This window comes from Pyxicephalus adspersus, chromosome 3 (assembly GCF_032062135.1).
Source record: "Pyxicephalus adspersus chromosome 3, UCB_Pads_2.0, whole genome shotgun sequence".
NCBI lineage: Eukaryota > Metazoa > Chordata > Amphibia > Anura > Pyxicephalidae > Pyxicephalus > Pyxicephalus adspersus.
In genome coordinates this window covers 63,685,045-63,703,204 of record NC_092860.1, presented here as the reverse complement: position 1 = coordinate 63,703,204, position 18,160 = coordinate 63,685,045, and positions in this window count along the sequence as shown.

Here is an 18,160-nt window from a genome sequence, read left to right as displayed (position 1 = left end):
TATGCGGCCAATGCGCAGTGTGGCCACAAGGTTGGCCCCGTTGTCGCACACTACATTGGCTGTTGTGAGCCTGGAGGGCGTCAACCAAGCATCAACCTCTCTGTTCAAAGCGGACAAGAGTTCTCTGGCGGTGTGACTTTTCTCCCCCAAGGACACAAGTTTCAGCTCTGCCTGGCAACGCGTGTGCTTGAGGGAGCTGTAGTGGCGTGCCTGCTTAACCACAGTGTCCTCCGCTGTTGCCCTTTCAGGAGGAGTGTTGAAAAGAGAGGGTTTGCCGGTGGAAGGAACGAAAGAGGAGGAGGAGGGTGAGGGCTTGGGTGGCCCATGCTTTCCCACAACACCCCTCGGCGGGGGTACCGGGTGCTCCAATGCTTCTTGCAGACTACTACCCGTACAGCTGGGAGAAGTAATGCCTGCTTGGTATATTTCACCACTGCTCGGCACAGGCAGTCAGGTCACGGAAGGGAGCCGAGACCACAATGCTGTACGACAGTAGCTGCAAGGCCAATAGTTTGGCTAGACGCAAATTGAGGTTGATTACTCTTTTGTTGGTTGGGTCTATAGCCTGATGCTTTGAGCAGAACTCCGGTAGAGTGGGCCGAAGGGACTGGGAGCCAGGGGAGCTGAAGGGGTCACTGGAGTACCCATCTTGCGGCGACAAACGTCTGACGCTATGAAACCTGCGGCCAGAAGCTGATACTTCCTTGCAGCTGGAACTCTTGCTGGCAACAACCTCCTGAGACGTAGAAGCAATGACAGTTGGAGGAGGAGAAGCAGTCAATGGAGGTGGAAGAAGAGACGATGACGTGGTTGCACCTCCTTCAAGAGAACACAAATACTGCTCCCACTTTGGTTTGTGGTTCTTGCACATGTGGGAAAGCAGGGATGTTGTACCCAAATGTGATCCGGCCTGTCCTCTGCGAATCTGCCTGTGGCACAGGATGCTGATTGCTAGGCAATCGTCTTTCAGTGTGAAAAAAGAAACCACTCCGGAGAGGTGCATGCAACCACTCTGCTGCTCTTTTTCTTTGCCTGCCTCTGCGTCTGCTGGGTGCCCTGCGTCTGCTCCTGCTCCATCTAACCCACGGTCACATCATCTCTGACTGTTCCCCTGCTTGTGCCCACTCGTCTGTGTGTTCTTTGGACTCACATGAGGCAGATTTGCGGCCCCTTCCATCCCCAGTCTGTTGCTGTTGCCTTTCCTCTGTCTGCTTTGGGACTGCTGCTATCCCTTACACGTGGTGGTTCCCAGGTGACATCACGGTCATCATCATCCTCATTTTCAGTCAACCTCTGCAAATGCACCCACCAATGCTGGACCCTCACCCAGCAACTGCTGACCACACTCTCCAAGGGTCTCAAAGTCTGCCTCCTCCTCTGAAATTTGCAATGACAGATCCTCAGGCTGCTCGTCAAACAATGAGTCATCGGGAGGTACAGGCACATTAGCCACGCTAACTCCTGTCTTTGCTCCTGTCACAGCTCTGCTGGTTGTTGCTGCTGCTGTAAAAGAAGAGCCTGCTACAGAAGAAGAGCTGCTGCACTTGAGGCCCCTGAGATTAAGTCCACAATACTGTCCACTTGACGTGGCTGTATGATTGTAGTCCGCCCTCTCAATATATATACTAGCGTACTGGTGCTCGACACACATCTCAGACCTCTTTGACAACTTGTGCTCCTGCCAACAGTTTGCTGGTGCTGCTGTCCTACAGTGGCGGACTCCTGGGGAGTATGCCCCCTGCCAGATGCGGCAGGTCGCCCAATGCCACGCCTTCCCCTGCATCTACCACTCATCTTTAACTTATTCGGGCAAAAATGCACCTGTACCAAACGGTCCTCAGAAATTTTTCTGGCTTTGGGGATATATAGCAAGTTTGGTGACACTTAAATCTCTGTTTTTTTGGGGTTTTTTTGAGAGAAAGACAGAATTTCTTCTGGCTTTGTGGATATATATCAAGTTTGATGACACTTAATTCTCTGTTTTTTTTTTTTTTAAGAAAGACAGATTTTTTTCTGGCCTTATGGATATTTAGCAAGTTTGATCACAGTAAAATCTCTGTCCTTTTTTGAAAGAAAGAAAAACTGCACAATCTGTGTATTTCGAGATATACAGAAGGCTCCTAACCTGCCCGGTCACAATGCACAATGGCTTTTGTGATAGATTGCAGGAGGTATCAGACTGAAATATCTCTTTTTGTAGAGTAGCACAGAAATGTTTTTGCCTTGGATAAGTAGCAAGAGGTAACAAGAAAAATTGCACAATCTGTATATTTCTAGATATACAGAAGGCTCCTAACCTTTCCCTGTCACAGTGTACTTCTCTCCCTGGTTCTCTCTCTCACACAGAACACAAGATTGAGTGACTAACCCCTCACTCATTCCTTGTATATATGCCTGTGCTCAGATTTTTCCTGATTGGGCTGCTGGGCCTTGCTGTGCATCCTGGGAGCAAATGATGTCGCTCCCAGGCGCGCCATTCCCGCCGGAAATAGTTGGCGTTCCCGCCCCCTGCATTTCCCCTTGTTTGTTCAACGGGAGCACGACCTCATGGCGAATCACAAGGCCATTCTCCCTTAAATGTTCGGTAAGTGAGAACAGCTCGATGCGCTGCAAGATCGAACCTAATAATCTCGCTCGCTCATCCCTAATATCAACAAAACCTGCAATACCCATATCAGTTGAAGAGCGACCAAGGTGACCTCCAGAGAGGGCACTAGGTCATAAAAAAAAGAAAAAGTAGCAGGATTAGCCATATTATAGGCAGTCAGCATGGGTCTAGTACTCATCTTGCCTCAATGATCTCCAAGGGCTGGAGGTAATGTGGGCGACATTATCTGGTGATCAGAAAATGCAACAGAAGAAACGGAAGTATCCAATCTAGATCTGTGAAGAGCAGCAGCAGAACCACTACGTACAAGAGAAACTGCAGTTGGCCAATCTAGAAGGGCAACATCTGGGAGATTGAGGTCCTGCAGGAGCTGTGGGAGATCTGAGGGGTCACGAAAAACATAATTCTGTCCGCCATTGTGAACAATTAAACGAAAAGGAAAGCCCCATCTATAGCATATGTTCCGATCATGTAGCCCCGATAACAAAGGTTTAGCAGCTCAACGCAGGTTGACTGTATGTTTAGACAGATTAGGTAATAGCTGTAGTTGCGCTCCAGCATACTCAATAGAATTTTCCTTGCGGGCCTTACGCATAATATCCTCTTTCATGCGGTAAAAACATATACGACAAACCATGTCTCTCGGTCGTTGAGGATTTCTACTGCATGGGCCCAGGGTTCTATGAACCTGATCAATTTCTACGTCAGCATCAGATGATATACCCAACAATTTGGTAAAAATAGTATGGACAGCAGTAGCAAGCTCTGCAATAGAAACTGTTTCAGGAAGCCCCCGATATGGATATTTTTCCTACGGCTGTGATTCTCTGCGTCATCACGTAGTAGGAGAAGATCATTAATCTGTGCATCATGACGGGTAAGTATCACCTCATGAGTGGATATTTTTGAAGAAAGCTTAGAACACTTCTGTTGCAAATCAGTACTAGTATTGGTGACTTGTTGTAGGGTACGCTGTATGACCTGAAAATCCATTTTGCTGCCCAGATTTCAGATGGTCTGGTCCCGCGGCTGCGGGGGATGCCAAAAATTTGAGGTCCAGGCTTTGCGGCCTAGTCCTCTGGAGCCGGCGACTCGGCCGCGGCTTTGCGTATGTGCTGTCCAGGAGAGGGGAAGAGAGTGGATAACCACCCAGTGGCAGCCGGTTTCCCCTGTCCCCCTTTCTGGGACACTTTAGATTTAGGCCCCAGGATTTTGGAGGTTGCTGGTCGCTGGAGATGCTGATTTTTCCCGGGGCAAGTGCAGGAGCTTCACCACCACGCGTCCTACACTGCCAGTAGTGTTGATGTTCGAATTCGGGTTGTCCTTATATTCGACCTGAATATGGCTGTTCGAATTCGGGTATACCCGAACCGAACTTTGCTGCATTCGACAGCAAAAATTCGGAAAAAAAACCTCTATTGCCCTCGTATTGCCTCCAGGATCAGGGGAGCAGAGCTGTCAGCATAAAGCTCCGCTGATTGCTCTGCTCCCTGAGGAAAGGGAAAGCCTGATCAGGATTTCCCTTTCCTCAGCAACTCAGGGAGCAGAGCAATCATCGTAATCGTTCATTTTCTAACAATAATTATTGGAAGTGTGTACCTAGCTTTAGCCTAAAATTGATTTGACAGGTGCACTTTAATATTCATGTGAAGCACAGGGGTATGGAATAGTGTTATGTATCTTTTTATATTGTATCTTTTTATGTGTCCTTTTACAATGTATCTCTTTACAATGTATCTTTTCATGTATCATTTTCTAATGTATCTTTTTACATCTGTTTGGAGGCTGTAGAAGCTCTACACAGTGCTGAAACAAACCCGAATTTTTCTCCCATTGACTTTAATGGGATTCGAATTCGACCACCCGAATTTTTTTGCTATATTCGGTCGAATAGCTGTCGAATCGAATAGTGAGCTATTCGACCAACACTAACTGCCAGTCATCGGCCACCGGAATGCCTTTTGTAATGTTTTTACATACATCCTTGGTGCCCTTTACACAACAAAACAAAAATTTGTTTTTACCCAATAGTTGTACAGCAACCTGGATAAATATATAACATGGTCTTATCCTACACCAACCTGTTTTTAAGCTTGGAAGGGTTCCATTCCTGCATTCCTCTCTGGTCATCTCTGCAAAAATACTATAACCTTCTAAGAGTTGTGTTTGTCAGAGGTGTCCTCTTCAAACTAATTGTGATTGTAACATAATTCAAAAAACATTTTGCAACCAGTACACAGCTGAACCCCTTAGTATTTTAGCAACAGAAAACGTAGTTGGCCAATTAGCAAGCATAATTACCTGTTAAAGGTCACGAGGCCAGGCACAGTCCTTGGCCTGGACCTGGTGGTGGGTCCCTGGGAGGAGCAGGGCCTGCAGGAGGAGGACATGGGCTTGCAGAAAGTGAATTTGAGCCTGCAGAAAGTGGACCTGGGCTTGGAGGAGGTGGAGGGGAAGCCAAAGAAGAAGTAGGGGTAAAGGGCTGGACAGACGTCAGGGAAAAGGGTGGGACAGAAATAGGGGAAAAGGGTAGAACTGATGGACTGAGGTCAGTTTCTTGGGATTAGCAAATCCAGCTTGTGAAGATATGCTTGTCTCAATAAATATTGTTGGCTCAGGGATTCAGTTACCATATTACAGAGATAATCAACTTGTGACATGTAGAGAGCCAATATGGCCGATGCTTGTTGTTTGACCAATTCAACCAGACACAGCATATCATCAGCATATCAGCATATGTCTTTGTTGTTGTTCTTCAAGGAAAGGACTATACATACCCACTGTTAGGAGATGCTCATCTGTCCGGGGACTCTGTGCTGTGCATTATAAAACACTGTTTACTCTGTCCAGCGATGTCATTTGCAGCAGCCAGGAGAACTAATATAGCAGCAGCCTCTGCTTCCCTTTGGTCGTGCAGCCTGATGTATTTTATGGCATCCCCAGCATCCATTGTTTTGCTGTACACTGCTGAAGGGGATTCTAGAGGCTGATCAGCTCCTGACTTAGTTCTGAATTGCTATTGGTTGCTGGGACTTTAAAGCCTCTCTGTTTTATCTGTGGGCCCCTGGCTTGTTGTCAGCCTATCCCCAGACACAATCCCTGCACACTAAAGCTACGTACACACGTCAGATTTTTATCGCCCGATAATCGGCATCGGCCAATTATCGGGCGAAAATCTGCCGTGTGTACAGTCGGTGTCGTCCATCGTCCGGACGACCGACCTGCCGGATCCACGGACGATGGATGACAGCCGATCCTAATGAAAGGGAAGGGGAGAGCGCGCAGCAGGGTGCCGCTCCGTCGCTCTCCCCCTCCCCTCTCCATAGAGCATGAACGGTGCTGTATGTACAGCACCGTTCATGCATCGTGCACTCCCTTGTCATTGGAAAGGATCGTGAAAGATCCTTTCCAACGACAAAAATTGGAAGTGTGTACGCAGCTTAAGTCCTGGGGGCAACAGAGTGCTGGGAGAAGTAACCAGTCTCCTGAGGCTGAGCAGGGGCTTGCAATAGGTGAAGACTGAAGGTGAAGAGGTGTTAGATTGGAGACTGGTGTCTGGTGAGGACTGGTGCTGACCAGGGCCTTAAATTACAACAGGCCAAACAAAACCACCCACCGCCATGGAGGAACTCTATGAACAAATTTGGCTCCTGACGGATGTTGTAAATGAATTGATACAGCATGTTGCCGCTCAGGAGATTCAAAGCCAGAGTTCTGTTCTTACTGTGGCGGTGCCTCCTGTGGAACCCAAGATTCCTGTCAGAGAAATTTTCAGGTGAACGCCAAAAGTTTGCCAATTTCAATAATGCATGCAAGTTATATTTTCTACTGCGGCCACTCTCACAGAAGCACAGAATCTCAGAGAGTGGGCCTAGTCATCTCCCTACTCCAGGGTGATTTCCAGACATGGGCCTTCAATCTGCCTCAGGGGGACCCAGCCCTCGCTTCAGTGGATGCATTTTTCAAGGCAATGGAGATTCATGTATGCTGACCCTGACCTGGCTTCAACTGCATAGGCAAAACTTCATGGTCTTCAGTAGGGTCACAGGCCAGTGGAGGAATATGTTGCTGGGTTCCGCTGCTGGGCTGTACATTCAAGTGGAACGAGCCAGCGCTCAGAAGCCAATTTCACCTGGGTCTATCTAATGCAATTAAGGATATTTTTCTCAACCTTCCTTTACCAGACTATCGAATTGTCCATTAGGATTGAGCGCAGTCTTTGTGAGCGCTGCATACTACCCTTTAGTTGTGCAGCCTGATGTGTTTTTTGGCATCCCCAGCATCCATTGTTAGGCTGTGCACAGCTGAAGGGGATTCAAGAGGATGATCAGATCCTGACTCAGTCCTGTACTGTTATTGCCTGCTGGGACTTAATAGCCTCTCTGCTCCCAGTCACCAGTGCCTGTAGTAGCGTATAGCTGGACTAATCTGTGCTGAAGTGTGTTTCATCTGATTTACTGTTGCTGACCTTGCCTGATCCTGACCTATTGTTTGTGTTGTGTTATGCCCTTGTGTACTTCGTTTGGTGGACGGATATTCGGTGTATGACTTCAGCTCTGCATTCAAATGCAACAGATTAGGAAATGTTCATTCACCCCTCCCAGAAACCCATAAAAACAAAAATGCAAATTTACCAGTTCTACCTTCACAGTGGATGAAGCCAGCAAAAAATCTCCAGAACCACAAACCAGAGGACACAGATGTTCTACAAAGGCACATGACATCAAAATGAATGAATGTGTGGACAAATCTCCACATATCTAAAGTCCACAATATTTAGCAAAGACAAACGAAAATCATGCAGAAATTGGAGTCTGTTTGTAATATTTAACTCAATAACCAGGCAGATATCCCTAAAGGAAGGCAGGACCATAAACTTCTTTAAATAAAATGTAAAAAAAAATTAATATAGAGATTGAAGTTTCTTATTTATCTTTTGGAAGGCTGAACACACAAACCAAATTACCTTGAATCTCCTTCAGGCCTCTCTGCAGTGGCTCAACGACCTCCTCCTGTTGATGTGGATCTGGTATATTCATTTCCCTCACACTGTTTAGGAGTGGAGGAATGCAAAGGTGGATTTCTCCAGGCAAGTGGGATTTCCGAATATTTTGGGGGCCTTTGGCTGCACCCATGTGGCAGTTCAAGCCCCTAAAGAACGGGAAATATCATTTTGAAACCGAAAGCAGTATTATTCACTGAATGTGCAAGTAGTCTGTGATGCCAACAGGAGAATCATGAGTGTACGTACAGGATTCCCAGGGTCATGCCATGATGCCTATATCCTGCATCAGACAGCCCTCTACCAGAATTTCAAGTCTGGAGAAAAGCCAGAGGGTTGGTTAGTAGGTAATGTATAATGTTATTACTGTAATACAACTAACAGTAGTCAAATCCTAAAGACACCTAATATGTTGCTAAGAAGTTGCAGTCATACACATCAAAGTATCTTTGCATAGGTCCTCCACAACATATTGTCACATTGAATAACATTAAGAAGAAATCAGTGACTGCTGCCTGCAAAACTTTTACCTTACTGTACAATATTGTGACCAAGAGGGAACCCTTTAACTAACTTTCAGGTGTTCACAGAAGCCCTACTATAACTATTGTCCACAGCTCACAATACCCTGTTTCCCCGATTATAAGGCACTCTCTTATATTTTTTGAAATGCCAAAATATGCCCTGGGTCTTATTTTCAGGGGATGTCTTATTTTTCCATGAAGAAGAACTACAGTACACATTTATTGTTGAAAGTCACTCATGATCACTCATGTTCCATTGATTGTCCCCTTCTGATCACTCATGTGCCGTTCATATTCCCCTTCTGATCACTCATGTGCCGTTCAAATTCCCCTTCTGATCACTCTATGCCATTGATTATCCCCTTCTGATCACTCTATGCCATTGATTGTCCCCTTCTGATCACTCTATGCCATTGATTATCCCCTTCTGATCACTCTATGCCATTGACTGTCCCCTTCTGATCACTCTATGCCATTGATTATCCCCTTCTGATCACTCTATGCCATTGATTGTCCCCTTCTGATCACTCTATGCCATTGATTGTCCCCTTCTGATCACTCTATGCAATGATTGTCCCCTTCTGATCACTATGAAATGATTGTCCCCTTCTGATCACTATGAAATAATTGTCCCCTTCTGATCACTATGAAATGATTGTCCTCTTCTGATAACTATGAAATGATTGTCCCCTTCTGATCACTCTATTACATTGACTCCATTGTCCCCTTCTGATCACTTACCTGTAATTAAGTGCAGGGATCTCCGTTAGTGCAGGGATCAGCAGCTTGCTTCCTTGTTCAGAATCGTGTGCAGGCTTTTTACTTTCAGTTTGGCTCAGGAATAGACACGCCCTGCAGCCAGCATCAGAGACACACACGCTGCAGCCAGCATAAAGGACACACACGCAGAATCGGATATCTGGAGCTGTCTTATAAACGGGTGAGTGTCTTATTTTAATTATTTTTTTAAAAATCGGGGGTGGCTTACTTAATGGGGATGTCCTAAAATCGGGGAAACACGGTATGTTAGTGTGGTAGTCAGAATGGCTCCTAACAACCAAAAAGCACTAAACTGACCTGAGAGCACAACCCTTAGCAACCTTTGTAAGAACCTCTAGGGTTACACTGAACCCAGAGAACACCTAGTAGAATACCCATAACTTTTTTTTTTTTCTTTTAACAGGTGACAAAGGATATGGGCAACTTCCATGGCTTATGACACCAGTGCATCACCCCCAGTCACAAGCAAAGCTTGTCATGGAGCACACCATTGGGCTTGGCACAGCCTGGTGGTGAAATTTTGTATGCCTCCAGCTCACAAACAAGCAGAGGAACGTCAAGTCAGGGATAAACTGATTGAAAATGTCTGCATGTGAATATTTACATAGAAAAATGTGTACATTAAATGTATGAATTACATATTTTAGCACATCATCTTTGGGTTACAACCAAACCAGGTAGTCTACGTGAGGACAAACAGTGTTTAGTCCTTTGAGAAATGAAATAGAACACAATTTTGGAGCTGTGCATTTATGTGACACTTTACCCTCCCTAGTAGTGTTGATGTTCGAATTCGGGTTGTCCCTATATTCGACCTGAATATGGCTGTTCAAATTCGGATAGACCCGACCCGAAAAACACGGGATTCGAAATAAAAAAAAAAATAAAAATAAAAATTAATCTTAAATTAATTTATTTGTATGTGTTTTTATTTTTCTGCTGATTGCTCTGCTCCCGGATTGGCTGAGGAAAGGGAAATCCTGATGATGCTTGAGCTGTCATCAGGATTTCCTATTTCTCAGCCAATCACAGAGCACTAAAGATGAATGGGCACAAGTCTGCCCATTCATCTCTAGTGCTGAATGGCTGAGAAATGTAAAACCTCAGCCAGAGCACTAGGGGTGAATGGAGAGACTTTTTTTTACTCATTTAACCCCTAGTGCCCTGCAATCCCTCACTGTCAGGAGGATTTCCAGGGCTGTGTTCATTGCAACCCTGGAAATCCTCCTGTCATTGGGATAACCTGTAAAAAAAAAAAAGTTTATTTACACAAACACACACATTAATAAAATAATTTACCATTAAAGCCTTGTCCTTTTTTTACTTAAATTTTAACCCTTTCAGGGAATGAGTAAGGGGATTTATGTACCCCTGTTCTCATTCCCCAGGGTGGGGCGGTGGAGAAACTTGGAGTCTCCTTATTAAAGGGGGCTTCCAGATTCCAAAGTCCCGCTAAAATTGTTTTATAAAAGCCCCCATTGTTTTCAATGGAAGCTTTCATAAAAGCTTAAAAACGCTTGAAAATACCTCCATTGAGTTCATGCGTTTTCCCGCATTTATCCAGCATTTTAATTTTTTAAATGTTGCAAGCAACGTTTAAGATAACCCTCAAAAATGTGCCTGAAGGAAACAGTGCCTGAAGGAAAGGTGTAGATTAGCCCATAGGAATGCATGGGGACTTCAAACATGGGCTTTAAAAAACCTCAGGTTAAACGCTGGGGAAACAGTCCGTGTAGACTAAAGCTGCATACACACGTCCAATTATTATCAATAGAAACGACCGACGAACGATCGATGAACAACCGATTGGCCCAAAAAAAGTGACCAAGGACGCCGATGAACGAGGATTGTCGTTGGAAATGAACGACCGCCACGGTGGATCTGATTGGCCGACGATCTTTCACTATCTATCGTGTGTACAGTATCTTGTCGTTCAGTGATTGTGCATGTTTCTGCGGTATACTTTCTCCTTTACATGTCCCTCCCTGCATCGTTCAAACAATTGTATCTAGCGTGTGGACACTGTTGGTGGATTATATATGAACGATCATATTGTTACAGCATGAATGGAATTGTGCACAATATGATTGTTCAAGTATAATCGTGCATAATCGTTGATCGGTCGTAATCGTTCATTTTCTAACAATAATTATTGGAAGTGTGTACCTAGCTTTAGCCTAATATTGATGTGACAGGTGCTCTTTAATCTTCATGTGAAGTACAGGGGTATGTAATAGTGTTTTGTATCTTTTTATAATGTATCCTTTTATGTATCCTTTTACAATGTATCTTTTTATGTATCCTTTTATAATGTATCTTTTTTACATCTGTTTGGAGGCTGTAGAAGCTCTATACAGTGCTGAAAAAAAACCAAATTTTTCCTCCTATTGACTTTAATGGTGTTCGACTTTGACATTCGACCACCCAAATTTTTTTGCTCTATTCGAGTGAATAGCTGCCGAATCGAAAAGTGAGCTATTCGACCAACACTACTCCCTAGCAGTAACCACGAGTGTGACTCGGGGTAGAAAAAACTTGCAAAAAGTGGTAACCACAAGTCACACTCGGGGTAGGTAAAGCAGCAATAAATAAATGATAAATAAAGACTTACCTTATCTGCCGGCGTCCTCCTCTGTTCTGCTTCAGCGATCGCATCTTCCTGCAGGCTCCTCTCTTCCTGTCTTCCCCCTGCAACAGCGTCTCTGTGTCTCTGTCTTGATGAGTCACTGGAGGAGTTTACTGGAGATGTCTGTGCATGTGCCGGGGGGCGTGGCCAGCGGGAAATTCAATTTTTTTGATTTGGATTCAATACAAATAACTGTATTGAATCCAATACAAAGTAGCAAGTATCTCTCTGATGGTTGGAGTGAGTGCCTACCTGCCAATACATTTGATTACTGACCTCTGCATTTGATTACTGACCATCTTTTGACCATTTCCTTTGTTTCAAAATATATCACACCTGGGATGTTTATTAGTTTATGAGAAAAATCATAAAAAACTCAGATTTTTGTGTTTTTTATTTAAAGTTTATTAATAAATTTAATTATTATTATTATGACATGCTTTTGTGTTTCAAACTTTATTTTACTCAGATTCTTGTTTGGCCATGTTCTGGTGAGTTATGCCTAAGAGTTACAGGCCTACAATGAAAAAAAATTTTCATGAAAAAAATGTACCGCTTTTTGACATATTAATCCAGAAAGAAATGAACCGCTAGGGTGGTTAAAGAACACATTCTCAAACTGGGGCAGAGTGCATGTTAGTGCAGATTTAGTCAAGCATTGCTTATGCAGCTAGAAAAGTATGAAATATACAATACAGCATCATCTAGTTGCCAACAAAACATGATTTAACATGCTGCTTAACACATCCTATAATCTGATCATGTTTTTAACAGGACGATAACATCCCTTTGCTGGGATCTTCTGGCAAGCTTCTCGAATGTCGGATCCCAGAATTCTGTAAATTCTGATAAAAATAGTAACTTTCAGAAGGAAGGTTTTAGTGAATAAAGCATGTGTGCTGGAGAAGTCTTCCGTCAATAAATAAAAAGTATTTATTCAAGGCGCACATAAATTACAATATAGTAAACAAGTTCACAAAGTAAAAAAAAGAAAGCATATGAGGATATGACCTGATTGATGATACGGATCAGTTCATGAGAGAATACGATTGTCCAATCTCTCCCCACACCCTCAAGAGTAGCTCCTTTTATTCAAAAGTTTCCCATTGACATACATTGGATATAGATTGCATCATGCTTACTTTCTACCATACATACTTAAAAAGGTAATGTTAAATATAATTTTACTCTACTACTTGTTGAAAACATAGGGAGTGAAAAGAGATTACCCAGCTATTTCTCAATGATCTCTGTTCCATTGAAAACTAGAGTCCTAAATTCTCATGCACAAATATGGAAACCTCAAATTCTTATATAGATAACAGCGATAAAATAAGTATACAGATATCCACTTACCCTTCCATGACCTTTCAAACACATAAACTAACTATATTTCTAATGTAAAATATATGATTATTTCTAACACATTCATTGATGATATTGCTTCTGGTAAAGCAGAAATATATCTTTATGTGCTTCCACTACCAAGCTAATGTGAGGAAGTGAATACATGGTGGGCCAAGATCTAAAATGGCATTTAATCCTGCATAAACCCCATGGAAAGCTGTCAAAGCAAAAAAAATATGTTTTGAACAAAGTATATTTGTCCCTGATAATTTAATATACTAGTACTATTGGAATAATGTAAACACCTAAATAATGCATACTATCTACCGTATTTTTTGCAGTATAAGACGCACTTTTTCTTTCCCAAAACTGGGGGGGGGGGGGTTAGTGCGTCCTATACTACAAAGGTGTGATAAAATAACTAAAATAATATACTCACCCGATCCTGCGTGTGTCTCTGGCTGCAGCAGCGTCTGTCTCCTCTTCTCTCTGGCAGCAGCACGTGTCTTCTCCTGTCTGTATAGCAGAGCGAAAGAAGCTGGCACAGCGCCACCTGCTGTTCCCTGTCCTAACTGCCGTACAGTGGAAAAAAAGCATGGAGTGATCAGAAGGGGAGTTTGAATGACACAGAGTGATCAGAAAGGAATTTTGAATGACACAGAGTGATCAGAAAGGGAATTTGAAAGGCATATAGTGATCAGAAAGGGAATTTGAATGGCACATGAGTGATCAGAAGGGGAATAATCTTTCAGAATCTTTTTTTCTAGATTTTCCTCCTTTAAAATTGGGTGCGTCGTATATTAAAAATACGGTAATATTTTGTGAGCAAAATAAAGTTGAGCAAAAACAGAACATCTGTTCATTTCTAAGAGTGCTTGACCTTGCTTGTGAGCTTGTCAATAAATGTGGTTTGACATTGTGCTTGGCAACCTGGACTTCCTTCCATCACCATCAGGTGTGTTTCAATGAGTATGCAACTGAGCTGGACAGCTAAATGATAACCTGTTTGGACAGGAAGTGGAAGCGTGCTTGTATACAATAGGGCTAAGATCAGCCTAAGCCTGAGACTATAAAAAAAACCCATGACAAATTATTCATAAAATATATATTTACTTAGCACATTCAAACACCAATATGTGACAATATGACTATGAGAATGGGACATAGGCAATGAAAAGGGTCAAGTACCAGTTTGGAGTGGAAACCATGCATACATTTGTACTAATTCTTTGTGGATAAAATGATAAAACATTGATAAAGAATTGCTAACCAACAGAGACTGTAATTAGAATCTAGGCACAAAAACATTGTAGCAACAGATAAAGCTAACAATAATGTAGATTAAAAAAAATGTCACATCAATTCATATACCATACTTGATTAATCTCTCTCAAAAAACAGTCAAGTTAAAATAGAAAAAATGAAAATACATATGTATTTACATAAATGTAACAAAACAGATATATATGTGGTAGTGAAGAATATGTTCAAATAAAAAGAGTGGAGCCCTCATGGGGCGTTTGCCAACCCAGAACAGTATAATACAAGAAGAACAACAAACAGAAGGGTTTTTTGGCAAATAATGTATTTTAATAATTATATTTTCTCATAAAACAATACATAATGGTTCTAGATCTTAACAAATCTCAAATCAAAACTTCAAATTTTTTTTATTGAGAAAAGTGTTCTCTATATGGACCATTTATATATTTATAGAGGGTGATCATATCCCCCCTTAAACGTCTCTTCTCAAGGGAGAATAGATTAAGTAAAGGCTTTCTCTGCACTCTCTCTAATTCCACAATGTCCTTTTTGTGAACCAAAACTGCCCAAAAACTGGACTGCACATTCCAGATGTGGTCTGACCAATGCTTTGTACAGGGTCAGGATTATGTCTCATCTCTGCAGTCTATTCCTTTTTTAATACAAGAAAGTACTTTACTAGCTTTAGATATTGCAGCTGGGCATTGCATGCCGTTATTACGTCTATGATGCACCAGAACCTCCAGATCCTTTTCCATTTCTGACTCAACCAAATCTATTCCCCCTAGACAGTATGAAGCATGCATGTTGTTGACCCCCAAGGGCATAACTTTACATTTATCTATATTAAATATCATATGCCACTTGGCTGCTAATCAAACAGTACATCCAGGTCTGCTTGTAGATTATAGACATCCTGTATGGACCTAATTCCATTACATAGTTTGGTGTCATCTGCAAACACAGAAATGGTACTTTTAATCCCAAACTCTATATCATTTATAAAGATGTTAAACAGTAAAGGTCCCAACACTGAACCCTGGGGTACACCACTAATAAGTTTAGACCATTCGAAGTATGAATCATTAATTACAACTCTCTGGATGCGGTCTTTAAACCAGTTCTCTATCCATTTACAGATTTACTTTTCTCAACCTATTGACCCTAACTTGCATATTAACCGTTTGTGAGGCACGGTGTCTAATGCTTTCGCAAAGTCCAAGTACACTTTATCAACTGCTATTCCACTGTCTACCTGTTTACTTACTTCCTCATAAAAAGAGGGTAAATTTGTTTGACAACTTTGGTCTTTCTTGAAGCCATGCTGACTAGCACTTATATTATTATTTTGTCGCAGAAACTCCTCTATGTGTTTCAAAACTCTCTAGGACCTTTCCAACTATGGACGTTAATTTAACCGGTCTGTAGTTACTTGGTAATGACTTTGCTCCCTTTTTGAAGATAGGAACCACATTGGCCTTACGTCAAACCATGGTCAAACCATAGTCAGTATCATGCCAGTGACTAAAAAGTCTCTCAAAATTAGAAATAATGGCTTTGAAATAACCGAGCTCAGCTCTTTCAGGACACGTGGATGTAATCCATCAGGTCCTGGTGCTTTGTCAACCTTAATTTTGCCCAACTTTTTCTCAATCATATCAATTTTGAGCCATTGTGATTCATTTAAGGCAGTGACATTGCTATTATGAATTTGGACATGAGCTCGGCCATTTTCCTTTGTGTACACAGAGCTAAAAAAGTGTTTAGTAAATCTGCCTTTTCTTTATCCCCAGATACCAACCCAGAGACATCCTTTGGGGGCCTACATGCTCAGATCTGATCTTTTTGCTATTAATATATTTAAAAAAAAAATTGGGGGTGTTTGCCTTACTTTCCTTTGCAATCCGTCTTTCATTTTGAGGTTTCGCACATTTTATCTCCTTTTTTTTTACATCTTTTGTTATATTCTTTATAGTTTTCAAACAATGAAAATGATATGCAAAACTTGTGTAGAGTGTCAGTGGAAAAATAGAAAAAACTTAAAAGTTTGAAATTAGTTGTACATATGGTATGGCGAGAGTGCAAAAATCATCATTCTAATTGTTATTTTTGTTCTATGAATGTAAAAGGTTTCAATCGTTACATGAAAAACAAGTGGGAGTATTCTGATTTGAAATCAGCAAGACAACCTGTGCCACATGGTGCTGATGTTCCCATACCAGTGTTCAGTACACTGTACACTGTTCAGTACACTCCCCTTTTTATGTAAGGTAAAAAATGTAATTCAGGTCCGCTTTAGGGGAACAGTTTGTATGAAAATATATATACATATATTCCTTCTGAGAAAACTGATGATTCTGAAGAAACATCAGAAGGATATGCAGATACTTTACAAAGAATGGATCAAGTTAACTATTTTGACATGGATATATTTTTGCCCTTTGTTGGAAGTGACCAAAATTGATACGAATATGACTTGTATGTAAGGATAATTCTGCCTCCTTGAAAACAAGCTGTAAACCTCATTATCTCTGGAGACAGATGGAGTCCCTAAAACAACCATCAAGGGTTTGCTGAGCAGAGACAGTGATTGTTTAACACCTTGGCCAGTTTGACCACCTGGTGGTAGTTCCTGCCCTAACCAGTTTACTATTGCTTCAGTCTTCCTGGAGGGGGCAGGGGCCAGTGGCAGTAATCATCTCCAGCCTGGGACAAGGACAATCTGTGTGATCTCTTGATCAAGACTTCACCAAGGATGAATCAACAATGTGATTTGCTCTGCACTTGCAGATGGGAGTGGTCCAAGGAGGGAAAAGCCTGGTGTGTATGGGTGTGTGAATGAGAGATTGAGCATGTGCTAGAGATAGAACTAGACCCCTTTTCTTCTCCCTTTCCTATATACCCTTTACCTTCCCTTTTTCCTGTAAATTATATGTATATAATATCCTAAGCTGTAAATAAACATTTCCCTTTTTATAAGATATATTGGTGCTTCTTTGAAAATAAGAAAATAATAATTACCCAGGATATAATTTTTTAAAAAAATAATTACCCAGGAGTAGGAGCTGCGTTGCAGCTCCTACTCCTGGGTAATTCTCTGCCCGTCTGACTATGCCATGCATCTCATACTCTTGTAAGCCCATGAGCTTTAGTTGTCTGGACAATCACCTTGTGATGGACAAATGTCACAGATTCCCGCAAGTCCAGGTCACCTGTGCCTCCTTCTTGCTCACCTTCCTCGCAGTCCCCTGCTGCCAGCATCATCTCTGCCTCTGGATCCAACACTATGTTTACTTCCTGCTCCAAGTCAGGTGATTCTCTGTCAGCTGCTCCCTTGCATCAGAGAACCAGAGTATTCTGCAGACGCGCTCCCTCTGCTGGCCAACATCTAAAACACACCCGAGACCATCCCAGCAACAGCACTCCCTCTGCTGGTGGGATTGATGTCTGCGGCTCACTTGATCCACGCCCATCTTCCCTTCTTAAGGAAGTGACCTGGCAACAGGAAGTTGTCTGAACAAGGAGTTCCTTTGGCTCTGCTTCCAGGTTACTGTTGTTTATCTCTATTGTTCCTGATTCTCTGTGCACCGACCCTGGCTTGTTCCTGACTACTGCTGCTTGATGCCTGTCCTGACCATCCTTGTTCACTGCCAGTCCTGACCTTTTGGCTTGTCTGACTACCCTCCTGGATTTCCCTTTTGTACTACCCTTCAGTCCCTGCTTGTTGGCAGTCACCTGCCTTGGCGGACACGGGGGCTGCAACCTGGCAGTAACTTGCCGCACAAGAAGAGAGACCAAGCTTCTGCTTGGACCCTGCGCCCAGTGCACGTCCCCACCCACAGGGTGGGTGACACAGTGGGTCTGTCACTTTGCCGTGTGAAGCCTTGACAACAAATTTGTGTTTCCAGCTTTTCAGAAGGCTGCGGCTTGCAGACACCCACCAGCCAAGATGGCAGTTCAGCCTCATGCTTTAGAGAAAGCGGGCAATGGCTTTGAAAAGGATGATCCAG